Consider the following 25,599-nt stretch of genomic DNA (forward strand, 5'->3'; position numbering starts at 1 on the left):
CATGATGACCTATATCGAATCAAATTGACTATACGACTATGGAAATGAAATTCATATTAATCACCTCCCACTTCAACTTGGGCAACTTAATTTCTTTAAACAATTTACTATGCCTCATGTGGTCCACCTTCACTTGCTGACACACCAAGCACTTAGCCACAAAATTTGCCATATCTCTCTTCATGTTATTCCACCATTAGATCTATTTTAAGTCTTGGTACATCTTTGGCAAACAAGGTTGAATAGTATACCTCGAGTCATAAGCCTCGGCCAAGATCCTCTCTCTCAGTCCATTAACAATAGGAACACACAATCTACTTTGGTACCTCCAGATACCATCACCAAAAATCTCAAATCCCATCACTTTCTACTGACCAATATTATCCTTGATCCGTATCAAGATAGGATTCAAAACCTATTTGTCTTTCTCCTTCATACCAAGAGATGACATCACCACCTCTTGCACAATCAAACCTCCATCTTTGGAGTCCAAGAGACAAAGACCAAGATTAGCCAAATGGTGAATGTCTTTCACCAAACCTCATTTCTCCTCATCAACATGTGATAAGCTTCTCATAAACAACTTGCTAAGAGCATCAGCAAACACACTAACTTTACCTGGGTGATAATGTATACTCATATCATAATCCTTGAGAAACTCAAGCTATCTCATTTTCCTGAGTTTTGACTCCTTCTGGGTAAACACATACCGCAAGCTCTTATGATCAGAATAAATGTCAACGTAAACTCCATACAAGTAGTGGAGCCAAATCTTCAAAGTTAAGACCACAACCAATAATTCTAAGTCATGCATTGGGTAATTCCTCTCATGCACCTTCAACTGCCTTTAATTATATGCAACCACCATGCTATGTTGCATCAAAACACAACCTAGTTCCACACAGGATGCAACATAATAAACAACAAAGCCATCAGTACCCTCGAGTAGTGTCAAAATTAGAGCTAAAGTTAGCTTATCCTTCAACTTCTCAAAACTAACCTCACAAGCATTAAATAATAAGAACTTCACCCTTTTTAAGTCAAGTTAATAAATGGGGATAAAATAGAAGAGAAAATTTCCACTAACTTCCTATAATATTCGGCCAAGCGTAAGAAACTCCAAATGTCGATTAGAGTTGTGGGTCTAGGCTACTTTTTAACCATCTCAACTTTCTGTGGATACACCATTATCCATTCACTAGATGCAACATGACAGAGATAGGTCACAACTTTCATTCATAATTCATATTTAGAGGATTTAGCATACAATCGCTGCTCCTTAAGGGTCTACAACACTGCTTGAAAATGATAGGCATGATCTTTCTCACTTTTAGAATACACCAAGATGTCATCAATAAACACAATGACGAAAAAGTCTAAAAACTGATAGAAAACGTGGTTCATAAGATCCGTAAATATCGTAAGGGCATTAGTCAGCCCTAAAGACATTACCAAGAACTCATAATGGCCATATCAAGTATGAAAAACAGTCTTAGGGATATCCCCCTCCCTAATCTTTAGCTAATGATAACACAGTCAGAGATCAATCTTAGAGAAGTATTTAACACCCTAAAGCTGGTCAAATAAGTCATTAAGCTTAGGAAGAGTATATTTATTCTTCACTGTCACCTTATTCAAAGGCAGTAGTCTATATACATTCGATCAGACCCATCCTTCTTATGCATGAATAGAATAGAAACACCCCATAGGGAAACACTAGAAAGAATAAAACCCTTTTCAAGGAGATCTTTCAACTACTTCTTAAATTCTTTCAACTCAGCTAGAGACATTCTATAGGGAGGGATAGAGCTAGGAATAGAGTCCCAAAGAAGATCAATCCCAAAATCAATTTCCCTATCGAGAGAAATACTAGGAAGATCATCGAGGAACACTTCGAGAAACTCACAGACCATAGGGACAGATTGTGATAAAGGACCCTCTAAATTAGAATCTTTAACTCAGACCAAGTGATAGAGATAACTCTTGAAAATCAACTTTTAGGATCTGTGATAAGAAATTAACCTTTCCTTAGGTACTAAAGAACTACCTTCCCAATCAATCAACGGCTAATTCATAAATTAAAATATGATCCTTTGGGTGCGACAATCTAGAGAGTCATAACACAAATGGAGCCAATCAATCCCAAGAATAACATTAAAATCAACCATATCCAATTCTATCAAGTCTACCAAGGTCTCCATACAATGAATAGATACCACATAACCATTATAAACTCTTCTAGCAACCACAAAATTACCTATCGAGGAGGATACAAAAAAGGGTCTGAAATACTCTTAAGACCAAAATTGAAATGAACTGCGACATGCATGATCACATAAGAAAGAGTAGACCCCAGATAAAGAAGATAATACATATCACGAGAAAAGAATTATAATGTACTAGTGATAGCATCCGGAGATGCCTCAAATTCATATGTGAGTGGCAAAGGCATAAAGGAGATTCTAACTAGTGCTAGACCCAGAAGTAGAACCCTTTGGTGTGGGATCTGAAAACATAGCAACCAGGACCTTATTAGCTATAGTAAGAACATTTTTTGAAGGATAGTTCCTCGGTATGTGTCCCAATTGACCATACTTAAAGCACGTGCTTCTCCCCTCCTTACAAAATCCATGATGCACCTACCCATAGAACCAGCAAGTGGATAAGATGGGGATGACTGAGCTCTACTAGCCTGAGATTAGGAACCTCGTGGTCTGGGACCGTTACTATTTAAAAAATAGTGATCACTGGATGGATTATGATATAGGGAACTAGACGTAGAATAAGAACCAGAATTTTCCTAGGTGTTCTTCCTAGACCACTTCCTACCATCACCACTATTATTTCTCTAACCTCCACCATGTTCTGAGTACCAAACCTTCCTACTCTACCTCTCCCTCATTTCTAGATATTTTTTTTCCTTCTTGACCTGCTGTATATACACCACAAGTCAAGAAATATCTATATCTTTGTTTAATAAGGCAGACTTTCTCTCTAAAATTTGATAGTGATACAACCCAGTTCCTATCCTTGGGTTCGCTCAGTGCTAACTCCTACTCCCATCTAAAGAGACTAAACATGACTTAGATAACTATACATGAACTAGGTTTACTGAATTTCCGTTGACTTATGGAATAATACTGATAACTGACTGAGATCATGAGGTTTCTCAGGTTTCCTGAGTCACATAACTAACTGAATTCTATGGAACGTGGCTTGACTTGTAGATTTCATGACAAAATGATATGGATCTAGGCACACAGCTATAGTTTTGGGTATGAATACCCCCAGGATTCGACAGAAGGAAACTGACATACATGACATGACTTGATCACAAGATTTGAGTCTATAATTCATAATATCATAAGTAAGGGATAGTGTACTTTATGAGTCTATTCAATATCTCAAACATGGTAGGGAAAGCATGGATATGTTTCATGTACATGTTCATAATTCCATTATCACACATGCTTCACACCACAATAATAGCAGCACATAAATAGCATGAAATTCATATTGAGTGTATAGCTAATATGGACTTGTCATTTAGGTATCATAAAATCATGTAAATATGGAATTCTAGCATCTTAGGCATTTTAACAAAAACCTTACATGAACACCTTAGGCATAGGTTTTCTCAAAAAATGTTAATCATCTTGAACCACCCAATTTCATGGGTTTTACTCACAAACATGCATACTTTATGGAAATTATCTTAAAATAATAGTCTGATGTTTAAACAATGGTCATTGACATGAACAACATCACATAGCAATAAGAAAATCAAAGTTTCTCATTTAAAATCATGGTTCTTGAACTCTATGACTGAAAGGGGTCTATAGATAAACACTACGCATACCTAACTCAAGGTTCTTGATGTTTTTGAACTGGAAGGATTTGAAATCCCCTGATTCTTAAAGAAGATTGAGTCTTGGTCTTAAAGATTTAATTTAGGGAGAAACCCTAATTATTTGTAGTGAAAGAATAATAAAAAATGGCTGAAATTGGGTGTATTTAGGTTTATATAGACGAGTGGTAAGTTTCCAAAATACCCTTGTTAAAATGACCTAGAAATAAACTGAACGTGGCATATAACGGTCTGACTGACGGTCCGTCAGAATATTGGTGGACCATCATTTAGCCCGTCAGACATGGACCAAAAATGGGCTTCACTGGATAAGGGTTTACGGTAAGAGTGATGGTCCATCAAATATCTGGTGGTCCGTCAACTCATCCATCACATGTTATCCAGAATGTGGCTTAACTGGCATGGCTTTGATGGTCCAAGTAGTGGTCCGTCAACTTGGCCGTTAGGCCTTAACCAAAATAGGGCCCTTCTTCCTTAAAAGTGACAGTCCAAGTAGTAGTCCGTCACTAGTTTGATGGTACACCAACTGGGCCATCGCACCTAGGCGATTCTGACAGTTCTGAGTAAAACATCGATAACTCCTTCGTCTGATGTCGGATTTGAACAAAATTTATATCATTGGAAAGACAACTCAATTTCCCATGTAATAGAAAGTGAAAATCTCAAAGATACTATATTTACAAAAACAGATTTTCATTTCAAATAAGTTCTAACATTCTTGAGATGATTTCTAGCTAGAAAAAGGTACGGGTATTACAGTATGCCTCATTAACTAAGTTGATGCAAAAAGCTATTATATGCCAATGGTCAGATGCATGTAAAAGAAGTTTCCAAGAGATGAAGTATTGATTGACTACAGTGGACAGTACTAGCCATACCGGAGGAAATATAATGGTACATTGTGTACTATGATGCTTCAGGTATTGGCTTGGATTGATTTCCTATGCATTATGGAAGATTTATAGTGTACGCTTCTCAATAATTGAAAAGGCATAAATAATATTATCCTACTCATGACTTAGAGCTTGCAGTAATGGTATTCACACTTAAGATATGGTATTATTCTGTATATGGAGTGAATGTTGATATCTTTATAGATCATAAGAGTTTCCAATGTCTATTCAAGCAAAAAGAGTTGAATCTAAGGTAAAGGAGGTGGCTAGAGTTGCTAAAAACTATGATGTCAGTATTCTCTATCATCCAAGCAAAGGTAATACTGTACCTAATCCACTATCTTGACTATCCATGGGTAGTCTAGCATATTTGTAACCTGTTCAATGTGAAGTAGAATGAGATATTCATAAATCAACCGGCCTAAAAGTTCGTCGTATGGATTCCAAAGATGGTGGTGTTGTGGTACTTAATTCAGCCAAGACATTACTCTTGGCATTGGTGAAATAGAGGCTGTGTGATGACTCCTTATTTATCCAATACAAAAAGAGAATTCAAAAATATTAAATCACGATATTTGAACTAGCATACGATGGAACTTTAAGGTGCTGAGGTAGAATATATTTATCTGATCTGGATGGGTTAAGACAAAAGAATATGTCTAAGGCACATAGTTCTCGTTATTTAATCCATCCTAGATCTACAAAAAAACTTCATTAGCTTAAAGAGATCTACTGGTTGAATAATATGAAGAAAGAACTAGTAGAATCCTCCAATTGTTACCAAGTAAAAGAAGAACACCAAAAGTTATATGGCCTAGCTCAAACCTTTAGTATTCTAGTGTGGAAATAGGATGTTATTAATATATCATCATAGGTTTACCTTTTCCTTACGAAAAATATGATTCTATTTGGGTAATAGTTGATCGGTTGACGAAATCATCCCATTTCCTTCCTATTAGTTTTTTAAGTATGGCTGAAGATTATGCTAAGTTATATCTAAAAGATATTATTAACCTAGATGGGACCAATGTCTATTATTTTAGATAGAGGTTCCCCATTTAAAATTCAGCTTTGGAAATCATTCTATACGAGCTTGGGTACACATATTAACCTTTGCACTATATCTCAAATGCAAACTGACGGCCAAGCAGAGCGCACCATTCAAATTCCTAAATACATATTGATAGCATGTGTTCTGGACTTCAAAGGTTATTGGGAAGATTATTTTCCACAAATAGAATTTGCTAATAATTATAGTTATCACTCCAGCATTGGCATGGCTCCATTTTAAGATCTATACAGAAAATGATGCAGATCTCCTATTGGTTGGTTCAAAGTAGGCGATACATAGGTATTAGGTTCAGAGCCAGTCTATTAAGCTATTGAAAAGGTTAAGTTGATATGAGAGCTATTGAAGACTTCTTGGAGTAGGAAAAAGTCATATATAGATGTACGACATAGAGATTTAGAGTTTTAAATTAATCATTTCATGTTCTCTAAGGTATCATCTATGAAAGGAAGTATGTGATTTGAAAAAAAAAGGTAAGTTGATTGCTAGGTATATTGATCCCTATAGAAATATTTACAAGATTAGTCGTGTATCCTATTAGATAGAATAACCTTTAGAGTGAACTGCAGTGCTGATACGCCCAAATTATACCTCTCTTACGAGAGAGTAAGTGGTTACGATCAAATACAGAACCCAACTAGGTTGGGTTTTCAATCCCATAGGTAGTACTATGTTCACTAAGTATTGTGATTGTTATTATACTGTTGATCTAAGGTTCCTGAGTAGAAAGGAGTTTGAATGTGTTAGCAAAATTCTGTCATATTTATATCACACAAGGTCCAGCTACTAAGAGTTAATGTAGATTTAATTTCAATGAGAATGAATTAACTAGAGTTATGCTCACCAGGATGTTCAAACAGTTAGGGTTGCTCAAATTCTAACTTATGTGTTCAATTGCAAGAATTATTGAATTCTAAGAATTACCCATGTGTTTCTCAACCTAATGAGTGTTTTACCCTTTAATTCTCTCGAACTTAAAGGATTCATGCATTATTTAATAACACTCTCATGAGGGTTAATCCCGTTAAGGCAGCAACCCATTAACCCAATGGGTAAACCTATGGAGTTCATATGAATCACTTCTTTTCCCAACATCCACTTTTTTCAGAGAAGTGGTGTTTATGGGATCACTTCTCAAGTTTGCAACCAATAGATGTCAATATAATGAAGAAAGATTCATGCAATTTTGATAGATGTTAGAAATCAAACCAATTCACAACCCCAAAATAGTTCTCTACATCAAGGCTCCCATAACCCTAGTTATGGGAGTTTAGGTACTCATCTCAATGTAAGAAATCAAATATATATTGATGTTCATAAATGGATTCAAGAGAGTACTTACAAAGTCACAATATTTTTCTTCTCAATCATTAGTGGAAAATATAAAAACTAATAATCAGATCTCAATCTCTAGATTTAAATCTAAATGAAAAGTATTACGCAGCTCTCAATAAAGGAGACAGTATGAAACTAATTACCAAAGATATGGAATAAACCGTAATAATTGGTATTTATATGAGACCAAAACTGGGGTTTTAAAATTCAAATTTGGAATTTCCGCTTCATAGTCGATGGGTCGAGCGACGGTTCATCGAAGTGCCGACGGTCTATTGCCTAGACCATCGCTGGACCTCCAGTGCTTCTATTTTTTGTTCCTGATCAACGGGTAAGGCAACTTTTCATTGACGGGCCGGCGGTCTGTCGCTTAGACCATCACCTGACTTCCGATATTTCCTGATTCTATTTCTTGGCAACGGTTAAGGCCGACAGTTCATCATAGAGTCGACAATTCATTGCCTAGACCATTGTAGGATATCCAGAGTCATTATCTTTTGTTTTTGGGTGACGGTTCAAGCCGATGGTTTGTCGCAAGTTTGATGATCCATCGACTAAACCGTCGATGATCATTTTTCCTTTGCTTTGCCCAGTTTAATCCAAGTCATCCTTCACATAGTTTTTATCCTGAAATCACTAAAGTACATTGTTAAATAAAATAGTAGTTACTTGAAAACACACAATTATCCTAATAAAAAAGGCATAAAATGTTCTGTCAAAAGTCGGAACATCAACACCCTCAACTTAAGAAAATTGCTTGTCCTTAGCAACCAACACCAAGATACATAAATGAACAACATCTTGATGGGCATTTCACAATAAAATCAACATGATCATACAATCATTCCACTATCCATTTGGTTATGCTATCTCAACACACATGGATCTACTATTCACATTAACTAATAATCAGCATTTTCACAGCTACAGATACAACACCCCATAGAAATAAGTAGGATAGATATAACTCAACATTCCCTCACAGTCAAAGAAGTCCACCTTACATTACATAGTTAAATCATGGATGAAACTAAGCTTCTCACTCTCAAAAAAGTCTCACTCTCAAAAAAGAAGTTATAAAACACAGTGTATACCTATAAGCTTGCCCTTATCATCTAATGTTCTCTTATAATTGACTCACCAAGATCAAGTAGGGCTTGCTAAGGGTTGTAATGAGGTTTTATGCTTGGTGAGGTTATTCATTGGGATAAGTGATTTAAAGTACAAAACTTCACTCACCTTACCTATTTGGGTAGCTACTCACCAGAATTAAAGGTCCTTTCATTCATTTGCAGTCAATATTATCCATCCGCGCCCTTGTCAGAACCCAGATTTTTTTATAAGACAGCATCAGCCACCCTCAACTTATATGATGTAGAGAGTTGAGATACACAATATCTATTTAGATAGATAACTAGACCAGGGTCGGATGCTATCTCTCAAATCAATTTCAACTCAACCTCCTAGGCTGGTAACAATCCAATAGTAGCTTGCCTAAGTTAAAGTGTATAATATCCAAAATTAGACCAGGGAAAAAGCTAAGTGCTAACACCTTCTAGAGAGTGAATCAAACTCATTTGGACAAAAAAAACACTAATACATCTCAACAGGGTTGACAAAGGAAATACAATATTTTTGGTGGCTCATTCATTTGGCTAAGTGGACTAACAAAACAAGGAGGCCTACTATCCTTTCTTATTGGGTCAAAATAAAGGAGAATATCTAATGAACTGGGAAAGTTCTAGGTGTAATACTTATGCCAAAACTACATGAATAATCACCCACACAGGCACTGAGCTAATTTTTATCTTACTAATTCTTGGGATCCAGATCACATAGCTATGCTTTGCTTCACTACTAACTCCATGCCAGTATCAGAATCACACATGGTTGCACAACACTTTACCACTTGGTAAGTGGAAATAATTATACAAAAATCAAAAAACAAAACTTTGCCACGATCACTTATAATTTATGTATACAATAAGGTGCTAACGAAAATGGCACTTTTATATCACACAATAACATTAATAACTGAGCAAAACTTAAGAAAGAAAATATCCAAACCTACAATTAATGAAAACCAAAATAACTCATGGTACAAGTACGCCAACCCCCACAAATACAAATATGCATTATCCTCAAAGCATTAAATTAAAGTCCAAAGAAGTGTGGTATACTTGTATTGCCTCTCATTTATTTGAGGCATCGGTGAACTGTGGCAAGTCTCCAGCATCCTCACCGGGTGCAATGTTGGCTCCCATGGTAGTGGGAGTACTCACAATCTCTCCCACTGAAATCATAGGTACCGCATCTCCAGAACTAGTAGACACTCTAGTTGCTTCATACTGAGGCGTCTTCTAGCTCTTCTCTTCTTCTTTCTTTGACTTCTTAGCTTCTCTCTTTATATCATAGTCAAATCTCTACTCAAGTGACATAGCTACAAGTCTTTTTCTTTTAGCAGCTTTCCTTGCGGCTTTTTTTGCTTTCTCATCCATCTCTGCCACCTTCTTACCCTTATCTTTGATTGGTCGCCTAATTAAATCAATAAGACTTTCATATTCATAATTTGTAATCTGAACAGGATCAAATGTGGTCTGCTGCAGTTGCTAATTATCTTATCCACATCAACGCGGAGTTTTCTAATTTCCTCAATCAATTTTGCAAAATCTGAAATGGATAGGGTATCCAGCATCTTGTTGATACACTCTTCCATGTTGTCTATTTGTATCTAGATGTTCCTAAAAGGCTGGTTCACTTCCTGTATAATTCTCTTAATAAAGGGTTTGAAATCTACCCCCTATATAGACAATTGCTTTTCAATTCTTTTCTATGCTCATATATACTTTGCAAAATTTTCCTGTTTCTGCCTGTATTCTGAGTATTAGGGTGTAACTAATGCAGAATCTGCAATTTCACCCATGGGCATCGAAGATAAACCTACAGAAATAGTAGCAGGCATGTATGTAGAAAGTGGTAATTGCATTCCTGAAGGACCTTCTGATGACTCAGGAATTGGTGCCGACTAATTTTGCTGAGATGGAGGCCTGTTGATTCACATATCAAACTTCGACTCATCTTTTGTGTTGTAAATATCTTTCTTATGTATTGTTGGGATCGTTTTATCAACTTTACAAATCAAAGAAACCTTTTCTTGCTTACATAATTCTGTGATCAGGCATGGGAATGGCAGTACAATTTGAGTCTTGTGAGCGCGGAAGAACAATTCATCAGAAATAATGTTGCCAATATCCACTGTCAATCCCTCAATCAAAGCAGGAATAATCACAGCTCTACTGAGTTCTAGGTGGTTACCAACACCTATTAGAATCAACCTCAGCCTCATAATTACCCATCAGAACTTGGCCCTAAAACTTAGGGACGACTTGGATATCTTTTCTCGGGGGATGTGTAGCTATACAGGTTCTCCTCCCTCTGCCAGTATCCTAGTTAACCATGGACTTTGTTGGGTTGGTGTGAACAATAGATGCTCTAAGTACAGTATTGCATGGGGTATCTGATATTCAACTCCAAATGAGAATCTATTTAATGTGCACTCTGAAATATGTATATCAACTCCACAAACAGGAACAGTGTCCAGCTTGTTCATGTCAGCTATTGATACACCTGAAGGACATTTTTTTTCAAGCAACACCAAGTAACTAGTGAAAAATTCATGGACCATATTCAGTTGATAGGTCCCCAGCAGCCTACTCATATATACTAGTTCGTACTCATTGAATCGACGTTCAAGATCTGGGTATTCATGCAAGGTCGTGGTCACAATTTGACGTTCTTCAAAAATAGCCCTCTTTATGGCTACCCTATCTATTGGTGCCATCCCGTTGTAGAAATTCTCTCAAGCGCCCTTAATATGCCACTGTATAGCTTCCCGTACTTGCGGATCCTTGTGCGGAACTAAATTTGTGTCCTCTTGTTTAGGACTCTTCTCTTGGATGGGGTTAGCTACTTCAACCCCTTCCTTAACCAGAATTGAACTTGAGTTTTTGCAGCCACTACTTTCACCCTCTTCTTCAGACTAGGAGGATAAAGAAATAAACTATTGATTTTGCCAGGTGTTGCGTGAAGATACACCCACCCCCTGTGATCAGGCCCCTTGGCCTTTACCTTTACCTCCGGTGGTTGGTAATTTGTTTTCCATGATACCTACAAGTAATAGGTTATCAGTTCAAAGACTTAAACCTAAAAACAGGAAAAATTATTAGCTAGCGATGGTCCATCGACCCAAACCTTTGGGGTCATTCTAGTAATATTGACTCTAAGAAAGTGGTGACGGTTTTAGGCGATGTGTCTTCGGGTATCTGACGGTCTGTCACTTTGACCGCCGCCTATCATTTTCACTTTCAGGCTTTGTTTCGGCATTTTATCAAACACCTTGCACACTTTCATTTCAAGCATGATTATTCTTGGCTTTTTCACCAATAATACACTACTCATTTTGCTTTTTCTTGTTCCAGCGGCTACTCAGACTTCACTCGGGATAGAGTTTACCATATTTTCTCTTAGTTCAGACCCACACAGATGAACTCAAGATCAGAGAGAAATATTTCAATATTGCAAACTTCGCATGCCTTTTTTATTCTTGGTGTTGAATAACAAAGAAAGTAATGGAGAGAACATACCTTAGTATTGCAGTACTTGATTATTCCCTTGACTTGTACTTTATACACTGGACACAATATGACACCTGACTTTTATGAAGAACTCTTTGTTGCGTGTGATTGAAAGAATAAAGAGAATATAGACTTTAAATAGATAGGGAAGAGGAAAGTTGAAAGTCTTCAGAGAGAATGAAAGGGTTCATGTATGTTGAATATTTTGGGAGTTACTCAACCACTTCAAATTATCTACATTTAAAACCATTTGGTTATGATAAGAATGAAAATTTGGATATTGAAATCGATCTGACCCGACCCACTGAAATAAGGTTATGTACGACGATTCAAGTGACGGTCCGTCGCATAAGCAATGATCAGTCGAGAGACCCTTCAGTCCATTCCTGAGAACTTACCTTGGGGCACATTGGCAATGGTTGAGTCGACGATCCATTGAGTATGCGATGGTCCATCGGTCAATCTATAGTGATTCTTCCAGTAGCCTAATTTCTAGACTTTGCTGTGATGGCTACCACGACGGTCCGTCGAGTCACTGATGATCCATCGGGTAACCCGTCGGTCAGCTCCAAACTTCCTCAGCTTTTATTTTCCTGCATTGTCAGACCTTTACACCTGCACAAACCCTTCAACTTGTACAAAACAACAAAACAAACACCAAAATAACTCAAACTAGTGATTTAAAACAACACATTGTGGGTTGCCTCCTACTAGCGCCTGATTTATTATTGTGGCATGACTCAGTTATCTTTATTACTTAGACTTCATCAAGATAGATAGTACCAATACTCTTTATCGATTCCTTTGGACCAATATACAGTTTCACACGTTGCCCATTTACCTTTAAGACACTTCCGTCTTGATTTTTAAGTTCCACTACTCCAGATGAGTACACTTGACTCACTTTAAATGGACCGGTCCATTTGGATTTGAGCTTACCTGGAAACAGCTTGAGCCTGGAGTTGAATAGAAGCACTAAGTCACCTTTTTGGAAATTCCGCTTTTCAATCCTGCTGTCGTGTTACTTCTTCATTCTTTCCTTCTATAGATCAGACCAATCATAAGCTCTAAGAAGGAACTCATCCATCTCATTTAGCTGCCCAGTCTCATATTCACTACCTCATTCTAGTTCAGATTAAGCCACCTCAGTGCCCACAATGCTTTATGCTCTAGCTCAATCGGCAAATGGAATGCTTTTCCATAAACCAATTGGTATGGTGACATGCCTATAGGTGTCTTGAAATCCATTCGATATGCCCATAAGGCATCGTCCAGCTTCCTAGACTAATCCTTTTGGCTAGCATTTACAGTCTTTTCTAGGATAGCTTTGATTTCCTGATTAGAGATCTCCACCTGCCCACTGGTCTATGGGTTATATGGAGTAGACACTTTATATTATTTGACTCCATATTTTGCCAAGGAGGCTCGAAATATCTTGTTGCGAAATGTGATCCTCCATCGCATAAGATGGTACGTGGTTTTCTCTTGAAAAATGCAACGACCTATTTTCCTTCATTATCCGCCAGAGCCACATCTTTGACCTATTTTGACACGTAATCAATATCAACTAGTATGTACTTCATCCCAAATGATCTCATGAAAGGCCCCATTAAATTAATGCCCCACATATCAAATAATTCTACCTCCAACATTTTAGACATTGCCATCTCATGGTTCTTTTAGATGGACCTTTACCTTTGACATTGGTCACATCTCTTTACGAACTCATAAGCATCCTTGAACAAAGAGGGCCAATAGTCACCACTCTGAAGCACTTTTCTTGCAGTCTGATCACCTGCATGGTGACCTCCAAATAGGAAAGCATGACTCGCTTCCAGTATACTCAACATATCTACTTCTGGGATGCACCGTCTAATAATACCATCTGCACATCACCTAAATAGCTCATCCCAGAAGTAATGGTTCACATTATGGAAAAACTTTTTCCTTTGATGAAAGAAAAGTTTCTCTGGATAACCTCACTCACCATATAATTTGCAAAATCAGCATACCAAGGTATTTTCTCCATAACAGCAGCCAAGATTTCCTCATCAGGAAATGCATCATTGATCTCAAATTCATCTCTGGCTGCTTGGCCCCCTTCAAGCCTAGACAGGTGGTTCACAACTTGATTTTCGCAACCCTTCCACTCCTTAACTTCAAAGTCAAACTCTTGAAGCAGCAGCACCTATCTAATCAACCTTGGCTTAGCATCCTTTTTTACCATCAAATATCTCAAGGTTGCATGGTCAGTGAGGACCACCACCTTGGTTCCTAACAAATATGCCCGAAACTTTTCAAAGGCAAAAACAACTGCAAGGAGTTCTTGTTCTATGATGGTGTAGTTGTTTTGAGCTCCATTCAATGCTTTGCTAACATAATAAATTAGACGAAATAATTTATCTTTCTTTTATCCCAGCACAGCTACAAGGGAAACACCGATCGCATCACACATGATCTCAAATGGTTTTGACCAATCTGGTACAACAATAATAGTATCATCAACCAGCTTCTCTTTAAGGTATTCAAATTACTTTAAGCAATCATCATCAAAGGAGAATTTGACTTCCTTCTCCAAAAGTTTGCAAAGGGGATTTGCAATCTTTGAGAAGTCCTTTATGAACCTCCTATAGAAGCCATCATGACCAAGGAAAATTTATACCCCATTCACTGGTATAGGAGGTAGAAGCTTCTCTATAACCTCAACTTCAGCTCGATCAACTTCAATCCCCTTTGTTGAAATTTTATGATCGAGAAAAATGCCCTCTTTTACCATGAAGTGGCATTTCTCTCAATTAAGCACAATATTGTACTCCTCCCACCATTATAAGGACCTACTCAGATTTAGCAAGTAGAGCTCAAAAGAATTACCAAAAATCAAGAAATCATCCATAAACACCACTAAGGTGTCTTCAACCATATCATAGAATATCGACATCATGCATCACTAAAAAGTAGAAGGTGTATTACACAACTCGAAAGGCATCCTCTTGAAAGCAAATGTGCCATATGGGAACATGAATTTCATCTTCTCCTAATCTTCAGGAGCAATACAGATCTGGTTATAGCCGGAATAGCCATCCAAAAAACAATACAACCCCCTTCCCGCCAATCGATTAAGCATTTGATCCATAAAGGGAATTGGGAAATGGTCTTTCAAAGTCCATAAGTTTAGTTTGCGATACTCTATGCAAACTCTCTACCCAGTCACAAGCCTGAGGGGAATCAATTTATTCCTTTCATTTGCAACAACAGTCATGCCCCCTTTCTTGGGCACTCATTGAACTGGGCTTACCCATTTACTGTTGGAAATAGGATAAACCACTCCTGCGTCCAGCCACTTAATAATTTCCTTCTTAACCACCTTTTGCATCAGTGGGTTAAGATGGCGTTGATGCTCGATGGTTGGAGTACAATCTTTCTCAAGTTGTATCTTATGAGTACAGATGCAGGGGGAATGCCAAAAATATCTACAATAGTCTAGCCTAGTGCTCTTTTGTACCTCTGAAGCACCAAAATAAGTTCTTCCACCTGCTTCTCACCCAAATCTTCTGCAATAATAATGGGTAACATGATTCCATTGCCCAAAAACACGTACCTTAAATGCCCTGGCAGCTCTTTCAATTCTAACACCGGTGGCTCTTTAATGGATGACTTAGCTGGTGGTGTTGGTCAATTTTTTAGATCAAGATCTAGCTTCTTAGGAGCAAATGAATATGACCCCATTCCTGTCAAGGCACAAATAATCTCCTCATAATCTTTAATACCATCTTGATCAACATTCATTATTACAGCAGCTAGAGTCTCCACAGCAAATTTTTCTTCTATAGGTACTTTCTGCTTCTCTTCATAATAAACATCCACAATAGAAAATATGCTCATATCTTTATGCTATTTCATGAACTGGCATACATCGAATCAAGCTACTTTATCATTCAGCCTGAATAGTAGCTCATTTACCTTTAGATCAATAAGTACACTCCCGGTTGTGAGGAAAGGTCTACCCAAGATTATGGGCACATTGAAGTCCACCTCACAATCGAGAATAACAAAATCAGCTGGAAATATGAAACTAGCCACTTTTACTAATACATTATATAAAATCCTCACAGGCCGCTTTACATATCTGTCTACCATAAATAATCTCATGTTTGTAGGAGTAGGATCCCCCAAACCCAGTTTCTTATACACAGCAAGCAACATCAAGTTTATACTGGCCCCCAAATCATATAGAGCTTTTACAAAATCAAGAGGCCCAATAGTGCATGGGATAGTAAATGCTCTCGGGTCTGCCTTCTTCCGCACCAACGACCTAGTAGAAATAGCACCACAATGATAAAGATTGTCCACTATCTCATAGCTAACTGGCTGCTTCTTCATAATAAGGTCTTTTATGAACTTTACGTACCCGCTAATTTGCTCCAATGCTTCCGCCAATGGCAAGTTGATTGGCAACTGATTAAGCATGGCCATAAACTTGCCAAACTTGGTGTCATCGGCCTTCTTTTTCAATTGATGGGGAAACGAAGGAGGTGGTTTCAGGAGTTCGGTAACCACCACTTCAGTCTCATTTTTCTTGCTTCTCTCCAAATCATCAATCTGTTGATAGTTGGATGGTGTATTAGCAATAACTTTATCCAATTTTTCAGACTCTACTGGATAAGTTTCCTCATGCTTAATATCTTCTACAATCATAGCTTTGCCTACAGATGGGTTTGTTAATACCTTACCACTTTGTGTGGTAATTGCTATGTAGGAGCCATCATTTTGAGGATTCTGAACTGTATCACTTGGCAAAGTTCCATTTTTCCTCTGATTCAATGCTACTAAAACTTGGCTCATTTGTTTCTCCAACTGCTTGATAGAAGTAGAGTGTGAGTTTTACCAACTGACTCATGGAAGACAAGTCACTCTTTATAGTGGTCACTCCAGAGTTGGTAGTCTCAACTTCCTTTAACAATTTCTCTATCATGTCCTCCATGGATATCTTGCTAGAGCTAGCTGAAGTATTATCTCTACTTCCAGGAGGTACATATAGTCCACTCCTATCATTTTTTCTCTTCTAGTTCCCTTGATATTTATCTTTGTAACTAGCTTTATTGTAATAGTTCTAGCCTTGATTTCCTTAGATACTGCCTTGAAAACCTCCCTGATTATTTATATAGTATACCTCTTCTTCCAAATCAGAATCAGCTCCTCCCTGGGATACAATAGCTTTCACCTTCTCTATTTTTCCAGACAATAGATTCTTAGTCAACAAATCTATATGTCTTTAAATGTGCCATATCCTAGCACTTTCTTCTTTCTTCTTGAATTGCTCTGCATTCATAATACCAGACACTGTAGGGCTTGCTACCACAGAAACCCTGGTATGCTAAGCTCTAATTTGTTTGGTCATCTGATCAAGCATTTCTAAGGCCTCTTGAAAAGTGAGTTTTACAAATGATCCCCTTCCAGCATTATTAATAAATGGCTTCATGATAGAGTTTAACTCCTAATAAAGAGTCTTTATCAGATAAATATCCGTCATATTATGGTTTGGGCACTACGTCAGACTCTTTTTTAACCTCTCCTATGTCTTGTGAAGAGCTTTGGTTGGGAGCTGCCTAAAGTTACTAATCTCATCTCTCAACTGTACCCTCCTGGAAGGCGGAAGAACCTTTCTAGGAAAGCCTCTTTTAACTACCTGCAGTTGATTATAGAATCAGGCGTCAGCTCATTAAGCCGCAATGTTACCTCCCTAGACAGAGACAATGAAAATAGACGCAGGTGGATGGCATTCTATCCCACTCCCGGGTTATGAAAGGACTTACAAATAGTGAAAAATTTCACTAAATACATATTGATATCATCTCTCGGGAGTCCACCGAACAACTCCTTATGATGAAGGAGTTGAATCATTGTACTGGTAATATTGAACTTTGCTCCTGGCACTAGAGGTATAGGAATAATAGCTCCAGTGGAACCAACTCCGTCCATTCCTTTCTCATCATCATTAAGATCAAATTGCATAGCTTGGCGATCAGGTCTTACCTTGAAAGAATGGTTTATGTTTACATTTCTGTTCACTAGTGCACCTACATTGTCTACACACCTTCGATTAATAGGATATAACAAGGCATCATCCCCCAAATCTTCATCATCAAGATTAGGATAACATGTCTGTTGACCATTATTTTACTAATTTATTTGAGCTTTAGCCAAAGTGGCTAGCCTCTCAGCATCTTAGAGATCTACCATTCTGCCAATTAGTTGTGGTTCTCGATTTATTGGTAATAATAGTGCTCCCGATCTTCATGTACTTAGCATACACAATAACTCCCCTGCATAAAACAAAAACAACAAAGAAAAGTAAAATTTGGGAAACTTGACCAAAGGTCAAATAACAAGCACAATCTTAATTGACAACCGTATTCTCCGGCAACGATGACAAAATTTGATACGCCCAAATTACATCTCTCATATGAAAGAGTAAGCGATCGCTGTCAAATATAGAACCCAACTAGCTTAGGTGCCGAATCCCACAGGGAATACAGTGTTTACTAAGTATTCTGACTATTATTAGACTGTTGATCTAAGGTTCTTGATTAGAAGGGAGTTGAAATGTGTTAACAAAATTCTTTCATATTTATATCACACAAGGTCCAGCTACTGAGAGTTAATGTAGATGTAATTTCAATGAGAATGAATTAACTAGAATTATGCTCACCAAGATGTTCAAACAGTTAGGGTTGTGAGTTTGTGCTTGAATTCTAACTTATGTGTTCAATTTCAAAAAATATTGAATTCTAAGAATTACCCACGTTTTTCTTGACCTAATGAGTGTTTCACCCTTTACTTCTCTTGAATTTAAAGGATTCATGCATTATTCAATAACACTCTCATGAGGGTTGATCCTGTTAAGTCATCAACCCGTTAACCTAAATGGTAAACCTATGGAGTTCTTGTGAATCACTTCTTTTCCCAACATCCACTTTCTCCTCAGACAAGTGGTATTCATAGGCTAACTTCTCAAGTTTGTAACCAAGACATGTCATTTTAATGAACAAAGATTTATGCAATTTTTATAGATATTAGAAATCAAACCAATTCACAACCCCAAAATAGTTCTCTACATCAAGGCTCCATAACCCTAGTTATGAGAGTTTAGCTACTCATTTTCAAGTAAGAAATCAAAGATATATTGATATTCATAAATGGATTCAAGAGAGTACTTTCAAAAGTCACAATATTGTTCTTCTCAATCTTCAATAGAAAATATAAAAACTAATAATCAGATCCCAATCTCTAGATTTATATCTAAATGAAAAGTGTTACACAACTCTCAATAGAGGAGACAATATGAAGCTAATGACGAAAGATATGGAATAAACCCTAATACTTGGTATTTATATGAGACTAAAACTGGGTTTTAAAATTCAAATTTGGAATTTCCATTTCAAGGTTGATGGATCGAGCGACGGTTCTTCGAAGGGCCAATAATTCATCGCCTAGATCGTCTTTGGACCTCCATTGCTTCTATTTTCTGTTCCTAATCGATGGGCAGGGTGATGGTTCATCGATGGGACGATGGTCCATCGCTTGGACCATCGCTTGACTTTCAGTATTTCTTGATTCTATCTTTTAGCGACGGTTAAGGCCAATGGTTCATCGCAGAGTCGACGGTTTATTTCCTAGACCGTCGTAGGATATCTAGAGTCACTATCTTCTATTTTGGGTGATGTTCAAGTCGATGGTTCGTTGCAAGGTCGTCTGTCTATGACATCCTACAAGTGCATCTCACACAGTTCGTTGCAAGGTGATCTTCTATTTTCTTTGCTTTACCCAGTTTAATCCAACTCATCCTTCACACAGTTTTTATCCTAAAATCACTAAAGTACACTCTTAAATACAACAGTAGTTACTTGGAAACACATAATTATCCTATGAATAAAGGCCTAAAATATTCCGTTAAAGCCGGAACATCAAGTGCATCTCATCATCCATGTGCCTATGCTACCTTAATGATTAGGAGAGCCCTCACATGTCATCTCTATAAAGGGTATTGATCTTGCTGAAGACTTATTATTTGAGGAAGTTCTCATGGCTATATTGGATCTGTAGGTCAGAACATAGATTTAGTAAAGTAGATTTGGAGGAACCAGCACATAGAAGAAACCACTTGGGAAGCAGTAGTGGATATGAAAGCTAAATACCCATCTTTATTACAAAAACCATCAGAAGGTTCTTAAACTACTTGTCCCTTTATATAATCACTAGTTTCTACTAGATCTTGTTCTATTGACATTTGATTCTTACTTGATATGTTTAGGTATATGATTTCTGGATAACTGACAAACTGAATGCTTGGCCACGCAAACCTAAGCTGATATGGTCTAAATTTTGAATTGATACTGTGAAATCTAATATTTAACCAACATGCCTTAATCTAAGCTAATCATGTTTGAACTTATAATCCAAGTTGGAAGGGTGTTAGTACCTTACTACAGGTACCACTATTGGTTGTATAGATCCATTATTCTGTTGTCCCGAAGGACCAGGGTGTTAAGCCTAAACTGAAGGGTGACCCTTGATAGGAATTCAAGCCTAAACTAATGGATGATCCCTCACTTAGTGCTAAGCTACTTACACAGATACACAAACTAATGCATGCATTAATAATTGATTTGCTCAAACATGATATTCCAAAAACTAACAATGCATTTATAATCTGGATGTAATGAAATAAACATGACCTAAATCACTCGCGACTTAAAAGTTGAAATATGCATGAATGAGGTATCGAGTGTTTATAACCTTCCAATACTGAATAATTATATTAAATATAGTAACATCATTTAAAACACTGTAAGAAAATTCATGATTCAGAGACCCAAAGCATAGATTATATCTTAAACATATGGAATCCATTATTATGAGAATGGGAATATGTTAAACCTATGAAGACGACATGCTTACATAGTTTAATTCAAGAATTGGTAAGTTAACATTGTGTCAACTGAACGTGATATGGGTGATTGAAATTAAAGCATGTAATAATAAAATTCTCATGGGAAAACATGTTGGCATGACTTGAATTCAAAACTATTAAGAGAATATTGAGTAAATTCATACTTAACATTGCACTATCATAAAAAGAGAAAAAAAGGTTTATGCATAAAATTCAAAGGATTCTAAGGACTCAATGGGTGGAATAAACCCATTAATGAATACCCCACATTCTTGAGTTTCTTGAATTTTTGAAGGAAAGTTTTGAATTTAGACCTTGAATGTTTGAATCCTTTTGGAAAAAGCTTGAAATTATGTTTTCTTGGGAAGGGGAATGCTTTCTCATTATTTATTGATGAGGAATGGGGAAAATAATGCCTCTCTTGGACTTTAATTCCTAATTTGGATGATTAGGGAAAGGGGGAAAGACCAAAATACCCCTTAGGTCTTTAAATAATGATGCAAAAAAACACAACCTCTATGGCACAGCGGCTATCGCGGATACTAGCCTCCGTGACATAGTGTGTATCACAGAGACTAACCTCTATCACATGCCATGTATTATGGAGATCCAACATCTGTTACATGCCTAAATTGCAAAGGCATTCTGCCTTTATGGTCCAAAAAAATGCGAACCTATTTTGAAAATCCCAAAACTCTTTTGAATGACCGTTTTAACATCTCTAAACATATTTCAACTCAAAAAGCAATGTTTCAAACTCAAGAAGGCGAAAAATAAAATATTCAAAATCTTGGGGTCTTAAATGTCTAAGTCTGTTGTACTTAGTGTGAAATAATAGCTTTGGACCCTTTAAACATGCAACTAGTTGCTAGAAATATGTCTAGGATTTTGTGGGGTATTACAATATCTCCCCTTTGGTATCATTCATCCCTAAATGAACTTTTTTAGCTGAGATACTAAGAAAGATGAGATCGTGTACTAAATACTTATAAGCTGAATCATGATTAATTAACTGAACTTGAAACATATTACATGGACTGAACTAAATTCATGAATGCATACTATGACATGAGGATGGTTGGATAGATGAGATAGAAAATGATAAAATCAATTTAAGAGAAACCATTACCTTAAGTTGAATCTGAACTGGTAGAGAAAAGATGGCAATACATGGCTCGCATGTCTACTATTGTTTCCCAAGTATCTCCCTGAACAGACTGATTTCTTCATAAAACCTTAACCAAAGGGACTTCTTTATTCCATAACCTACAAGTCTTGCATAAAGGATCTCACCTAGGACTTCTTCATAGGATAGACTTTCTTTCACATCCACAATCTCTAAAGGAACAACAGAAGATGAGTCACTGATACATTTATTTAACAAAGATACATGAAACATCGGATGCACTGATGCTAAGTCTGCAGGCAACTCTAACTCATAAGCTACCTTCCAAAAATGTCTCAAAATCCTCTATGGGCCAACAAAGTGGGGACTAAGCTTCCCCTTCTTACCAAACCTCGTCACCCCTTTCATGGGCAAACTTTTTAGATAAACATAGTCACCAATGTCAAACTCAAGATCTTTTCTCCTTACATTTGCATAATATTTCTGACAATTTTGATCTGTCTTCAGCCTTTCTCAGATCAATTAAAATTTATTCATTGCCTCATACACTGAATCTTACCCTATTAAAGTAGGCTCACCTACTTCAAACCAACCAATAGGAGATCTATACCTCCTTACATATAGAGCCTCAAATGGAGCCATCTAAATACTAGAGTGATAGTTGTTATTGTAGGTAAACTCAATCAAAGGTAAAAGGCTATCCCAACTACCCCTAAAGTCTATAACATAATCCCTTAACATGTCCTGTAAAGTCAGAATGATTTGTTCTACCTGACTATATATCTGAGGATGAAAAGTTATACTGAGATAAACTTGGGTACCAAGACCTTTCTTAAAAGCCTTCAAAAAATGAGAGGTAAACTGGGTACCTCTATCTGAAAAGATGGTTAATGAAACCTCATACAACTTTACCAACTCTCTGAAATAGAATCTATCATAATCCTCAGTGGAATACAAAGTATGAACTGGCAAGAAATGGGCTGACTTGGTCATTCTATCTACAATAAATAAAATAAAATTATGTTAATGATACGTACGAGGTAACCCTATCACAAAATCCATGTTCAGCACCTCCCAGTTCCAATTGGGGATGCTGAACTCTTGAGTGTAACACTAGGGCCTTTGGTGGTCAACCTTAACCTACTGATAATTCAAACACTTAGCCACAAATTTCGTAATATCTTTATTTATACCACTCCACCAATAGATTTCCCATATATCATGGTACATCTTAGTGTCTCCTGGGTGAATAGTCTATTATGCAACATGTGTTTCAGTTTATATTCATTATCTCAAACTATCAGCACACAAAACACATAACCTACCTTGATAACGAAGCACACTATCTCCACCTCGGGATAAAACCTCAGACTTCTGATCTCGAGCTGCCTCCTTAAACTTGACCAAAATAGGATCCCTAACTTGCTTTTCCTTCACTTCGACCACTAATGAAGATTTCAAACCATTTTGAACCCACATACTACCATCGATCGAGTCAACTAATAGAATACCTAACCTAGCAAGATGATGAACCTCATAGACTAACTCCTTATTATCATCATGAACATAAGTAACACATTCTATAGACAATCCACAAAGGGCATCAGCCACTATATTATCCTTTCCTGAGTGATACAACATACTCATATCAAAGTCTTTCAATAATTCTAACCACCTTCTGTGATGACGATTCAGGTCTTTTTTTGTGAACACATATGATAAACTCTTATGATCAATAAACACATCAACATGAATCCCGTAAAGGTAATGCCTCCAAATCTTTAAGGCAAAGACAACTGATGCTACCTCAAGGTCATGGGTTGGGTAATTCTTATCATGGGGCTTAAGTTGTCTAGAAGCATAGGCTATGACCCAACATCATTGCATTAATACAGAACCAAGACCAACTCTAAAAGCATCACAATAAACTACAAACCCATCTAGACCATCTAGTAAAGTCAAGATTGAAGCAGAAGTAAGTCGAGTCTTGAACTCCTGAAAACTCTTCTCTCAAGAATCTGACCACTAAAATGTGACTTTCTTTTGGGTTATTCCAGACATAGGAGAAGTAGTAAAATAAAACCCTTCAACAACCCATCTATAGTAACCATCTAAACCCAAGAAACTCCTGATATCTAATGGCGCTATGCCAATTTCTCACTACTTTGGTATTTTGAGGGTCAACTCGACTGCCATCGCCAAAAATAATGTGACTAAGAGAGGATACTGATCTTAACCAGAATTCGCACTTACTAAACTTAGTGAATAATTGGTGATCCTTAAGGGTTTGTAATATAATTCTTAAATGGTCTACATGAATACTTTTACTACGAGAATAGACAAGGATAACATCTGTGAGGACTATGACAAACGTGTCCAAGTACTACTTGAACACCCTGTTCATTAGGTCCATAAAAGTTGCAGAAGCATTCGTTAGTCCAAAATACATGAAAAGAAATTTGAAGTGACAATACCTAGTTTTGAAAGTTGTCTTCGAGATGTCACATTCACTGACTCTAAGCTGATGATAGTCGGATCTTAGGTTTATCTTAGAGAAATGGCTTGCACCCTAAAGTTGGTTGAACAAATCATCAATTTCGGGGAAAGGATACTTATTCTTGATAATAACTTTGCTTAACTGATGGTAGTCAATGCACATTCTGAGGTAACCATCTTTCTTGCGTACGAAGAGAACTAGAGAACCCCATGGAGAAATAGGCCTAATAAAACCCTTATCTAAGAGATCTTTCAACTGATCCTTCAATTCTTTAAGCTCAGTTGTAGCTATTCTGTAAGGTGGAATTGATAAAGGATGGGTATCTTGGAGGAGATTTATTCTGAAGTCAATTTTCCTCTCAGGAGGAACTCTAGGAAGATCTTCAGGGAACACTTCTGGAAACTCATTCACTACTGGAACTAACTCAAGGCTCAGAGTTGCAGAATTTGAGTTTTTGACTCAAACAAGATGGTATATACATACGTTGGATATCATTTTTCTTTCTTTAAGATAGGATACAAACCTAACCCTAGGTACTGAAGTACTACCCCTCCATTCAATAAAGGTCTCATTAGGAAACTGGAATTGGACAACTAAGGCATAGTATGAGTGAAGCCAATTCATGTCTAGAATGACATCAAAATTAGTTATCTCTAACTCCAAAAGGTCAAATGAAGTAGCTTCTTGAGATACTGTGATTGAGGGATTTTTATATACCCATCTAGATATAATAGAACTACCTACTGGGTAGACACTAAGAAAGGCTCTGCTAATATATCGAGACTAACACTGAAGTCTGCAACTATGTAAGGAGTTACAAAGAAAGTAAAGCTTTAGGGTCTAAAAAAGCATAAACATGAAGATGGAAGACATATAATGTACCCTTAACCACATCTGGAGAACTCTCCAGATCATGTCGATCCTGGAGAGCATAAAGTAGGTTCTAACGCTGCCAACTGGTGTCACTGGAGGTGGAACCCTGCTGAGTAAGTTAACCTACTGGCGCTACTGAAGAATTAGTATGTCCCTACAGGCAATCATTTCTTTCTCGATGGGAAACTACAGGACAATCCTTGATTTTGTGGCCCGGCTTGCCACACCCAAAGCTTGCATCACTTCCATCCATGCACTCACTCTTATAGTTCTTACCATATTTCTAACAAAATGGATTAGTGCAACCATTATTTACGCTACCCTAGGACTTAGAGCCTAGCACTCTATCCCTAC

The sequence above is a fragment of the Capsicum annuum genome, chromosome 12, assembly GCF_002878395.1.
Source record: "Capsicum annuum cultivar UCD-10X-F1 chromosome 12, UCD10Xv1.1, whole genome shotgun sequence".
Taxonomy (NCBI): domain Eukaryota; kingdom Viridiplantae; phylum Streptophyta; class Magnoliopsida; order Solanales; family Solanaceae; genus Capsicum; species Capsicum annuum.